At 59.3% G+C, this 12,250-nt stretch overlaps 1 long non-coding RNA gene across 1 annotated transcript in view; it reads right to left on the minus strand.

The window, feature by feature from the left end:
- Positions 1 to 4,582, minus strand: part of LOC311168651 — a 47,112-nt gene extending 42,530 nt beyond the window's left edge. The window contains exon 1 of the long non-coding RNA XR_014617062.1: positions 4,528 to 4,582. This is a non-coding gene — a long non-coding RNA (uncharacterized lncRNA). The remainder of the gene's footprint in view (positions 1 to 4,527) is intronic.
- Positions 4,583 to 12,250: the final 7,668 nt, after the last annotated feature.

A 12,250-nucleotide genomic window follows, 5' to 3' on the forward strand; every position in this document is an offset into this window, starting at 1 on the left:
TACTCTGAAACGGGTCTTAAAAAAAACATTTCTTATGAAAAGGGGTGACCATAACTTTGCTCTCCGCTCTGAAGAGCGTTTCTGTCATGGCGAGAGCAGGCTCCCTTGGCGTTTGCGTGGCCACATGTAAAAGCTGATGGAAGCCCCTGAGCAGGGGTGTCCGTGGACACACCAGGCCGCGACTCCCACAGCGGCGGCCCCACAGTCAGCCCCAGTGGGAAGGCAACGGCATCCACACTCACTAATCTCCAGACCCTAACCTCCCCAGGAGAACCAAATCATTGCCTCTGACACCCAGAACAAAACCCAACTCGGAAAACTGACACCCCAACCCCGCACACCAGAGTCTTCAAGTTGCCTTGGAACAGGCCCGAGGGCCAGGGAGGCCCTGAGCCCGGAGAAGCTTGCCCCCCGCAGAGGAGCACAGAGCCCTGAGCCTCGTCGCTGCAGGGGCCTTTCGACCACGCGAGCAGGCCCGTGGGGGCTCATCCTCGGGGCTCCCCTGTCCCACTCTGGGATCACCTGCTGGAAAGACAGGAGGCCCCAGGCCCAAGACTGAGGACCAGCCCAGCACAGGGCAGCTGCTTCCACGGGTCCAGCTTTCACACAGAGACGCCCGCCGCTGAGGTTCTCCGGCTCCCGCTCGTGGGAGCACCAAGACCAGGGGCTGCTGGGGTCGGGGGAGAAGCCGCCACCGCTGCGGAGAGAAGACGGCAGCTTTGGGGCGACGGGGCTCTTCTACCACCTGTCACCGGAACCCAGACACAACCGGGATACTAGGAAAGCCTATTTCACTGTAGGATAATTTTAATTAAATTAAAAAGAGAACATGCCCGTCTGTTCTGTGGCTCTGCGCTCACCCCTCCTGCCCTCTCAGAACCGCTGCCGGTCGTGTGCTGCCAAGGGGTGTCCTTGCATTTCTCAACCACAGTCAAGACCGCTGGAGGGAACAGAAAAACAACTCAAGCAGAGGCCCGAATCCACCACCACAGCAGCGCTAAGGTGGCCTGGCCTCCTGCCAGGCACACCGCGCCGCCTGCCCACCGGTCCCAACAGGTGGGGCCTCCAGCTCGCGGGCGCCTCTGTCCAAAGTTCAGGGTCTCGGCCGAATGTGGGTCTCGCCCTCTTGCTAGCATGGAGGTGACCCACGGGGAGGTGACCTGGCACCGAATGGGTCCAGGCTCTCCCGGCCAGGCAATCAAACAGCAGCAGAGCTGTCAGCCACGCGCAGCAGCTACAGAAAAATGTCCTCCTTCCTTCAACAAACTCGGTTTCCACTCCGTTTCCAGGCAGCAGAGCAGCGGACTGACTTCTGTTTCCTGGGTTTTCTGGCCTCCTATCAAGCAAGGTTGAAAAATAAGCCCCGCCGGGTCTGTTTGTGGGAGGCGCATGGAGACGAGCTCGCGGGGCCGTCTCGGGGCCGCTGCCTGCCGGCTGGAAACCGGACGTCTTGTCAGGAGAGATAAGATGGGGCCCAGCCGGGGGCCTCGGCAGCGGCGTGGCCAGGCCCAGCTGCGTGAAACCGCGGCCCGTCCCTCGAGGCTCCCTCACCTCGCTGCGCAGAGGCCCCCGGGGCTAGCGCTGTCCGCAAGGCCGGCTTTCCTCCAGCACCTGCCACTCAAAATCAGAGGCTCCTTTCAGCCTGCACACAGTCATGTAGGAATGTCGAAATTCTCAGGGAACGCGCCAGCCCAGGGCAGCAACAGAAACCCTGTGCCACGAGCCGGGTGGAGGGACTGCTCTCCTTCCCGCTCCCTCCTGCACCCCCTTCCTAGCTTTCAACACTCCGAAGAAAAGTAGGTGAACAGCTATCCACACATCAGGAAATCCCGCGGAAAGCGGCGCAGAACAAGCCTGACACACACGATCGCACGTGAGAGAACCCACGGTGGCTGCAGAGCTGAGGGACGCAGGCTCTGGGCACGAGGGGCTGCCCCATCCCGAGTCCGCAGCTGTCAGGCTGGGTCCCTTCCCCAGGGAGGCCGGGCCACAGGGCTGCTCTCTCTGACAGAGGGAAACGCTTCGCGCCTGTGGACGTGGGGCCCAGCAGCGCCGTGCAGTCAGGCGCGGCCCCGTCCCCGAGCACCGCTGAGTGGCCGTGGCGGTAATCGGCAGGAAAACGGGGGGCCCAAGCCACGGAGATTGCAGCTCGGCTCAGCACGGAGAGAAAGCAGCCGAAAACCTGCTACTCCCGGCACCGTCCTCCCAAGCTGGCCTGTTCGACTGCCTTCGCGGACACAGGAGCCTGCACCGCCGTCCTACCCGGCGCATCTGGTTCTGTGGGCGAGCCCATTGTCTGGCACCCCCAGTCCTCTGCCTGCGGACCGGGAGCACCTGAGGCTCAGGAGAGGAAAGGCAGAGGAGCCGCCCCCGGGGGAGGGGCCGTCACGCCAGGCAACAGACAAAGTCACAGGCTCAGGGCCCCAAGAAGCCGAGTGGGTTTGTGCCTTTGTGGCAGGAAGGATCCTTTGATTTAAAAATAAGCCATCACGCCATTCCGTTCACAAAGCCAGGGGACGCCTGCTGCTGGCTGCTCCTCCGCCTCGAGCGTGTGGGCTTGCGCGTGAATGAAAATGCGTGTGGGCAAGTCGTGAGGCAAAAACAAAGGAGGAAAATAAACACTCGCCAGTCTTCAAAACCAGATGCGACGGCCAGCTTTGAACGGGGCCCTCGGAGCAGCATCTGCCGGCGAGGCTGACTCCCGCCTCCGGCTGAGGGCTAATGACACTCGCCGCCTGAGCAAAGGGAGGGGGTTTGACGAGGCTGCCCGCCCTCCGAGCAGGGCTGGCTGCCTGGGCAGGTTCACAAATTGTTCCTGAAGAATCGCTTAAGGACAAAGGACTTGCCTTCAAGTCAGACTCAGAAAAACGTCCTGAACAAAAGGATGTCTTGGAAACGCAGAGCAAGGCGGAAGGAGGGAGCCCCGGGAGCCAGAGGGAGGACGAGGGAGCGCACAGGCCCGGCAGCCCCGCGGGGCGGTGTGTTCTGGCAACAAGCAAAGTCCACGCACGGCTGGAAAGGGCGCCTGTGTCCACCCGCCCGGCTCTGGCGAAGCACCACAGATAAGGGGCTCCTCGGGCACGAGGGAGGCCTCTGCACGGGGAGACGTGGGCAGAGTGGGTGGTGCTGGGGAGGGAGCCAACGGGACGAAGGGGCAAAGGTGCCCTTGAGGAGAACGGGACGGCCACCGCCACAGGGGTGCTGCCAGCTTCAGGGTGCGGCTCAGAGCCCCGAGACCCAGGCGGCGCGGCAGAGGTGCTGACTGCGGGCTCCGCGCGGCCGGTCCGGGCCAGGGCTGGGTCTGGGCGGCATGGGACCAGCCGCGCTCTCAGCAACATGATGCAAGGCGGGAGCGATGCCTGGCCTCTCCCCGCGTCCGCAGGCCTCGCTCTGCGCCTGAGCGTGAGCAGCTAAACAAATAAGCATGTCTGGGCGCTGTGGCGGGGCCAGCTCTGCCCGTGGCTGCTGCGCCCACACTGGGAACGTCGGGGCGCGCCCTGTAGCCAACCAGGGAAACGGGCAGGCCAGCGTGGCCCTTGGCGCTTCCTGAAGGTTCCAACGTGAATTCTCCAAGGAGGCCCCAGAGCCAGGGGACAGGGCGGAGGCGGGAGGAGGTCCCCAAGGGGAGGGTCCCGGCACCACCCTGCAGGCGCCGGGGTGGGGGGGGGGCTGGGGTGTGGGGAGCTGGTGGGTGAGGCCTCCGGGGCGTGTGGACACTGGGCCCGCAGCTGCCCCGCAGGGCCGGCCGGCAGGGTGAGGCCCCTTCAGGCACGCCCTGGACAGGCGCCCCGCGCCCGGCGGGCAGCTGGCCCCGGCCGGCCCTTGCGCCCTTCCCTGGGGTCCAGGGAGCCCCTGGAGGCGCCGCTGTCACAAAGGCCGGGCTGGGCGACCTCGGCGGAGGCCCCACCTCCCGCTGAGCCCCAGGCCGCGCCCCGCCCGCCAGGGGGGCGCCCCCGCTCTAGGGGCGTCCGGGGAGGCCCCGCCCCCTCCCCTCCCCCCACCCCGCTCCTGCAGGTGGGGGCGCGGCCGGGTCCTGCGCTTGCTCCAGCAGGCGACGCCCCCGCAACCCGCCAGCCCGCGCCTGCGTCCCCCCCCCCCCGCCCCGGCGCCCCCCCTCCCGCGCCAGCGCCCCCCGCCCCGGCGCCCCCCCCCGCCCCGGCGCCCCCCCCCGCGCCAGCGCCCCCCGCCCCGGCGCCCCCCCCCCGCGCCAGCGCCCCCCCCCGCCCCGGCGCCCCCCCCCCGCCCCGCTGCCCCCCGCCCCGCTGCCCCCCGCCCCGGTGCCCCCCGCCCCGGCGCCCCCCGCCCCGGCGGCCCGCGAGCTCCGGGGGGGCCGCGGCGGACGCGCGGGGGAGGCCGCCGCGCAGGAAGGACGCGACGCGCCCGCGGGCGCCGGTCCACGCGCGAGGGGCCGCGGCGGGGCGGGGGCGGCGCGCGGGGCGGGCGCGGCGCCGAGAACGCGGGACCCCCCGCCCCGACGCCCCCGCCCGCGCGCCCCTCCCCCACCGCGGCGCCCCTCCCCCCACTCACCCACGCGCCCCGGGAGCTGCGGGCCGCGGGCGGCGGGCGCGGGGGCGGCGGGCGGGCCGCGCCACAGCAGCAGCAGCAGCAGCAGCGGCGGCGGCGCGAGCGGCGGCCCCATGTCGGCGGCCGAGCGCCTCAGCCCCGCGAGCGGGCGCGCCGGCTCCTCCCCGCGCTCTCGGCGCCGCCGCGGCTTCAGCACCGGACAGCGCCGCCGGCCCGCCCCGGCCCCGCCCCGGCCCCGCCCCCGCCGGGCAGGCCCGGCCCCCGGACGCGGGACGGCGCGCCGGCCCCGCCCCGGCCCCGCCCCGGCCCCGCCCCCGCCGGGCCCGCCGGCCCCGGCTCCCCGGCCACGCCCACCCCGAGCGCGGCCTCCACGCCCGCGCGGCCCGGCGCGGCCCTCAGCGCCGCCTGACAGACCGCGGCGCGCACCTCGCGCCGCCCGCGCTCGGGGCCCCCGCCCCCCACCCTCGCCCCCCAGCCCCGCCGCCCCTCGCCTCAGGGCCGGCCCCCCCCGCTCCCCAAGCTCGCCCCCCAGCCCCGCCGCCCCTCAGCCCCGCCGCCCCTCGCCTCAGGGCCGGCCCCCCGCCCCCCACGCTCACCCCCCAGCCCCGCCGCCCCTCGCCTCAGGGCCGGCCCCCCGCCCCCCACCCTCGCCCCCCAGCCCCGCCGCCCCTCGCCTCAGGGCCGGCCCCCCGCCCCCCACGCTCGCCCCCCAGCCCCGCCGCCCCTCGCCTCAGGGCCGGCCCCCCGCTCCCCACCCTCGCCCCCCAGCCCACGCCTCCCCTCCGCCTCAGGGCTCCTCACCCTCACCCCAAAACCCGTGCCGCCCCTCCGCCTCGGGGCCAGCCCCCGCTCCCCACCCTCCCTCACCCCAAGGCCAGCGTGCCGCCTGAGGGGGCCCTCCCCGCCCCCCTCCCACCTGAGGGGGCCCTCCCCGCCCCCCTCCCACCTGAGGGGGCCCTCCCCGCACCCCCTCCCAGCCCCCTCCCCCCGCCCAGGGGTCTGCCACCTCCCCCCGCCCACCCCAGGCGCCCCCTGAACCCCGCTCCGCCCGCCGCTCCTGCCTGGCCTGAGGCCGGTGGTGCGCCCGCTGCGGCCCCCAAGGCGCGACTGGAGGCCTGGGGTGGGGGCCGAGGCCGGGCGGGGCTGGGGGGCCGGAAGGGCAGCAGCCCCCCGTGGGCACGGCCGGGGTCCCCGCCAGGGCCTGCCTCCTGCTGCCCCCCGCCGCGAGCGGCCAGGGCGGGTGACCCCCGCTTCCTGGACCCCAGCCGGCGGGGTCCTGCGCCCCTTTACGAGCTCCGCGCCTGGCCCCTGCCCCTGCGCCCCCCGGCCGCTGTCAGGCCCGCGCGCCCCACTTGCCGCGGCGCCCCGGCCCGCGCGCCCCCCAACGCGCTGGGCTTCCATGTCGCGCCAGCCCTGCGGTCCCGGCCTGACGGGCGCCCCCCCCCCCCCCCCCCGCCCGGAGCCCGAGGGCAGCTCCACCTCGGCCTCAGGCCGCGGGCCTGGCCTGTCCCCCGCAGGGCCACCTCGGCCGCTCCTCCTCTGCCCGGGGCGTCCCCCCAGACCGGGCCTCTCGCCGCGCCTGTCCTGCTCCCCGCCGGGCCTCGCCACCTCGACCCCCACGTGCCCGGGCATCGCTCGCCCCCTCGCCGCCGGCCCCTCGGCCGCCGCCTTTCGTCCTCTGGCGGCTTCGAAACCCGCTCGCCTGGCGCCCCCGCGGCGCGGCGGGCTGAGCGGGGCCGTGGAGCCGGCCGCGGCCTCTGCGGCGCGGGTTCGCGTCCCGGCGGCCGGGAGCTCCCCACATGGCGCGGGGGACCCCTCCTGTCCTGGCGCCCGCCGCTCCCCTCAGCAGTGTATCTCGTGTCTGCCTGCTCTGCTCCCCGCTCTGGCTCTGGGGATCCCCTCACCCTCCCGCGCCTCTGGCGGCCCCGGCTCTGGTACAAACAAACAAATCTTTAAAAAGCAACCGACCTCGAGGTCCGCAGCTGCCGAGTTTGCTTTTGTTTCCCTTGCAGGGCAGGCGGACCCCCGGGGGCTCCGGTGCGGGGGGGGGGGGGGGGGGCGCCCAACACGCCGCCTGTTTTCTTTTATGTATTTTATTTTCAGATCTTACATTCTCTTTAATCCGTTTTTATTTTCGTGTGTGGAGCAAAGAATGGGCCAATTTCATTCTTTCGCAAGTGGCCGCCCAGGTTTCCCAACACCATTGGTTCAGAAGGTTTCCTCCGTGGTACGTCCCGACTCCTTTGCCTCAGACTGAAAAGTGCCGCCCGCGTGGGCTCGTGAGCCCTGGGCACGACTTCATTTACCGGCCGGCGCGCGGCTACCCCAGCCCGCGCTGCCACCCACGGCCACTCCGCGGCAGACCCTGAAGTCTAACACTACGCCTTCGTGTTGCTTTTTCCCTCAAGATTGCTTCAGTTCTTTGAGGTCCTTTGCGGCTCCATAAATTTTTGACACTTTTCTTTTTCATTAAAAAAATAGCACGGGTGGGGCCTCCCCGGTGGCGCAGCGGTTGAGCGCTGGGTTGTCTCCCCGCTGCTCCCCTCAGCAGTGTGTTTCAGTGGATCCGCCTGTTCTGTTCCCCACTCTCTCTGGTGAATCCTGTCCCCCCCCAACACCTCTGGCCTGCACCCCAGTTCTTGTATGCACAAATAAAATGAGTAAATCTTTGAAGAAAAACGTGCTAATTCGCATTATACCTCTGCAAAGCTGAAAGGCAACTGACACCAGAAAGTAGAAGGAAGGAAACAATAAAAACCGGAGCTGAAATAAAGGACAGAAACCAAACAGAATACAAAAGCAAGGAACCGAGAGCTGAGTAAGCACCTAGGAATAAATTTAACCCAGGAAGTGGAAGGCCCGCGCAAGGACAGCTCCGTCCCCGAGACAGCGCAACAGCGATGGACGCTTTCCTTGGTCGTGGATGGGCGGCAGAGAGCGGTTAAGGCGGCCGTCTTAAGGGTGGTTAAGGCAACACACACATCCAAAATCCCAGTGCTATTTTTTTTTTAAGATGTATTTATTTATTTATCCAAGCACTGGGTACAGTCCGAAGCGCGGGAGGGCGAGAGGATTCACCAGAGCCAGAGCGGGGAGCAGAGCAGGCAGACCGACGAAGTACACTGCCGAGGGGAGCAGCGGGCGGCAGGAGAGGTCTGCGCGCCATGTGGGACCCTCGCCCGGCGGCCGGGGATTGAACCGGCGCTGCAGAGGCTGCGGGCAGCTTCGCAGCCCAGCGCTCAACCGCTGCGCCACAGGGGAGGCCCCCTTTCTTGTTTCTTGATGTAAATTTGTATTGCCATTAACTTCCCCCTTAGTACTACTTTTGCTGTGTCCTATAGGTTTTGATAACTCACCTTTGTTTTCGTTTATCTACAAGTATTTTTATTTTTGCTTCAATTTCCTTACTGACCCAATAATTTTTCAGAAGCACATTAGTCTCCACATATTTGGAGACTTCTCCCCAATTTTCATTTTGTGATTCATTTAGAGTTGTGATCAGACAAACTACTTGGCTTTTCAATCTTCATAAAATTGTTGACAATTGTTTTGTTGAGAACATTCCATGTGCACTTGAGAAAAATGTAAATTCTGCTGTTTGGGGGTGGAATGTTCTGCAAATATCTATGATGCCCATCTGGTCCAGCTCGTCATTTGAGGTTATTTCCTTATTATGTTTTATTGGTTTGTACATGGTTTCTTTTGGGGGGCGTAAAAATCTCCCACTCTTGTGCTGTCAATGTCATTAAGTTTTATTAGTAATTGTTTATGTATTTTGATGCTCCACCATTTGGTGCACAGGTATTATATATTAATAAGCTATATCTTTTGGGGGTATTAAGCCCATAATCATATAACACTTGACTCTGTCTCCTATTACTTTTTTTAGCTGGAAGCTTATTTTATCTAAGTGCCTGCCTTGGTTACCATTTGCTTGTGGGATTGTCTTCCAACTATTTATTCTGAGACTATTATCTTTAATAGTTACATGATTTTCCTGTAGATAATAGATTTTTGTTTTTTGACCAATTGTCACCCTACCTTTTTTGGACTGGTGAGTTCAGACCATTAACATTTTGTTAATTATTGAAAATTAAGTATTTCCATTGTACTATTTGTTATGGGTGTGTTTGTAGTGTGTATTCTTCCTTATACTCTTCTTTTGTACTTCAACAACCTCCTTTTCTGTTGAGTCCTCATCTCAATTTGTTACTTCTATGGATTTTTGTTTGGAGGTTACCATGAGGCTTATGTGTAAGGTTCTATGCGTCTTACCGATTAGGCAGATTATTCTTGAGCTCATTCAACTGGTATTTTTATTCTCTCCCTCACCCCTGACCCGCCCATTGTGTGTTTTTGGTTTCTTGTATCTTCTAGGTGGAATACCTTCTGATCGAGTCCCATTATTATTTCCTTTTTTTTTTTTTTAAAGATTTATTTGTTTATACAAGCACGGGGTACAGACAGAAGCGCGGGAGGGTGGGAGGAGTCACCAGAGCCAGAGCGGGGAGCAGAGCAGGCAGAAGGACCGAAGCACACTGCTGGGGGGAGCAGCGGGCGGCAGGAGAGGTCTGCGCGCCATGCGGGACCCTCACTGGCGTCCGGGGATTGAACCGGCGCTGCAGAGGCCGCGGGCAGCTTCGCAACCCAGCGCTCCACCGCTGCGCCACCGGGGAGGCAAGGCCAATTTAGTGGTGATACATCAATCTTTGGCTGTAAAAATTTTTATCCCTCCTTTCTCAGTGATAGTCTAGCAGGACAGAATTTCTTGGTTGAAATTTTTTTTTCTTTCAGCATTTCAAATATGTCATTCCCTTCTTGCCTGTAAGACTTCTACTGAGAAATCCACGAATCATCTTAGAAAGTTTTCTGATTCATTTTTCTGTTTGGATTCTGTCTAGTGATTCTACCTGATAGTCTCTCTGTGGATGACCCCTTCTATTGCATTGTTCTTCCATTTAGAAATTTTTATCTGCCTCACCATCCCTTCTGTTCCCACGTCCCTTTCTCCCCCCTCCCTCTGAACCCGAGTTCTGTTTATTAATGTCCACTAGTTTTTGTAGTCACTGTCTACTATCGGGAATGATACTGCACTTTTTTTTTTTCACGTCTACTGGTCTTCTGCATAGTCTCTTTGGTGAACTGTTCGTTCATATTTGCTGACCATTTACCACTTGAGTTTTCCACAAATCTTGGGCTATTAACCCCTTGCCTGTTACGTATCGTGCGACAAGTTTCTTCCATTCAGTAGGGTGTCTTTAACCTTTCTTTCCCTGTGAAAAGTTGTTTAACTTGAGATAATCCCAACTGCTTAATCTCCCTTGCCACAGGGGTTGTCTCCACACACGTCCTCACTGTTGATGGCGTGGAACATACCACCAATGTTGTCATGGGCATGTATTTTATTGTCGTGGGCCTCCCTAGCTAAATCTTTAATCCAGTTGGAATTTGCTTTTGTGTGTGGTGTTAGAAAGTGATCCAACTTCATGCTTTTACGTATGGCTTTCCAAGCTTCCCAGCACCATTTGCTTACTCTCCTTGTACCATCGTATGCATGTACAGTTAGGTACTGACGTGTGAGTGGAGTCATCTGTGAACTTCCGATTCTGTTCCACTGATCTACGGACCCACTTTTGCGCCGCTCCTATATTGCTTTCGGTACTGTTGCTTATAGCAAAGTTTGAAGTTAGGTAACATGATACCTCCTTTTCTCTACTTTTACCTCAGGATAATTTTTGCTAAGGGGTTTTATGGCCTCATACACACTTCAACATTTTTGTTCAATTTCTTTGAAATATATCGTTGGTATTTTAACAGGGAGTGTGTTAAAGATCTATCAGTTTAGACAGCATGGTCATCTTGATTATATTGATTCTCCCTATCCGCGAGCATGGGATGGCCTCCCACTTTCGTCCGTCACTAAGTCCTTTAATAACATTTTGCAGCTCTTTGTACAGGTCCTTCACCTCCTTAGGTCAACTCCCAAGGTATCAAATTCTATTCGAAGCAACTATAAATAGTATTATCTTCTTGATCTTTTTCCTTCTCATTATTTGTTTACCAAAATGCTAGAGATTTATGTATGTTGATTTTATAACCTTCCACTTTGCTATATACACATCTATTGTTTCTAATAGCTTTTCGGTGGAGTCTTTAGTGTTTTCTATATATACTATCGTATAATCTGTGAATAGTGATAGTTGCATGTCTTTCCCGATTTGGATTATTCTCTTGTATTTTTTAGTTCAGAACTCAATCCCAATCCTATAGGCAGGAGCCAGAGATACAAAGCAGAGGCTGCTAAAGTTCAAGAAAGGGAAGGACAACTTTTCTGTATTTTGAAATTCTTCAAAAAAGGGTTAACAGGGCCTCCCTGGTGGCGCAGGCAGTTGAGCGCAGCGCTGTGAAGCTGTCCGTAGCCTCTGTAGCATGGGTTCGAATCCCGGCCGGCCAGAGAGATGCCCACATGGTGCAGCAGACCTCTCCTGTCTCCCCGTTGCTCCCCTCGGCAGTGTGTTTCATCAGTCTGCCTGTTCTGTTCCCCGCTCTGGCTCTGGCCTGTACCCCAGTTCTTGTATAAATAAATAAATCTTTAAAAAAAAAGGTTAACAGTTTAAAGCAAAATTAATGAAGATTACTTGGGATGAATACCATACGTAGAAGTAAAGTGCATGATGATGATGACAGCACACCGGAGAGGAGCAATAAAGGACAATTACACTGTTCATGAGGAAACAATATTTTTGAGGCAGATATATTTAATAGAGGCATCAAGAGAATCCGATACAATTCTATACCAATTCCTGACAAAAGCTCTCAGAAAACTAAGAACAGAAACTTTGTGCTGATAAGAAGCATATGCATACAACCCGAAGTTTGCACCAACAGTGAGGACCAAAATGCTCCTGCTCAGGAGTCCCTGGGAACAGGAAACGCTCCCTCCACCCAGTTCCACTGTGCAGAGAGGCCAGTAATCTGAGACACCCGCAGGTGGGGAGTGAGGGCAGGACAGCGCGTCCCGAGGAAGATGGAAGTCGCAGAGTCCTGAGGATCTAGCAATAGGTCCCCACAACTCACCAGTGAGTTTTTTAAAGTAGGTAAAAACCAACAAGGACAATGCTGCCGAAATACCAGTATGAACTAGAGATTTAAAATGTAAAAATACTACTATTTACAATAGCTACTATTTAAAATACTATTTACAATAGCTTCAAAATACATAAAAAATATTTGGATACATTTGGTAAAATATATGGAAAACCTGTGCTATGAAAATAACAATATATTACTGAAGTTAAAGAAATTCCTAAAAATGTTTAATTTAAATCAAAATAAAATTTAAATACTCAATGAGAGAAAAAGAATTCCTTACAATATAGACTATGGTCATGGATCAGAATCATCATCAATATTGTTGAAGTTCAGATTCCCCACAAACTCATCTATCGAGTCAAGGCAATCCCAAGCAAAACCTCCTCCATTCTCTCCTGCAGAAATCGAGTCACTCTAAACACGCACAGGAGACAAAGGCATTGCGGGAGGAGCAGAGGGAGGACGTGTCCTATGCTCTGAAATACACAGGAGACTGGTCAGTGGTGAGAAACACGCCCACGCGTGCGGACAGCTGATGACGGCGCGCACGGTCCTCTCGTGGGGAAAGGGAAACGTCAGCAAAGGGTGCGGGAACAGTCAGGGAATCATGCAGGGGGCGGAATAAAAGGGTACC

The sequence above is a fragment of the Talpa europaea genome, assembly GCF_964194135.1.
Source record: "Talpa europaea genome assembly, chromosome: 3".
Classification (NCBI taxonomy): domain Eukaryota; kingdom Metazoa; phylum Chordata; class Mammalia; order Eulipotyphla; family Talpidae; genus Talpa; species Talpa europaea.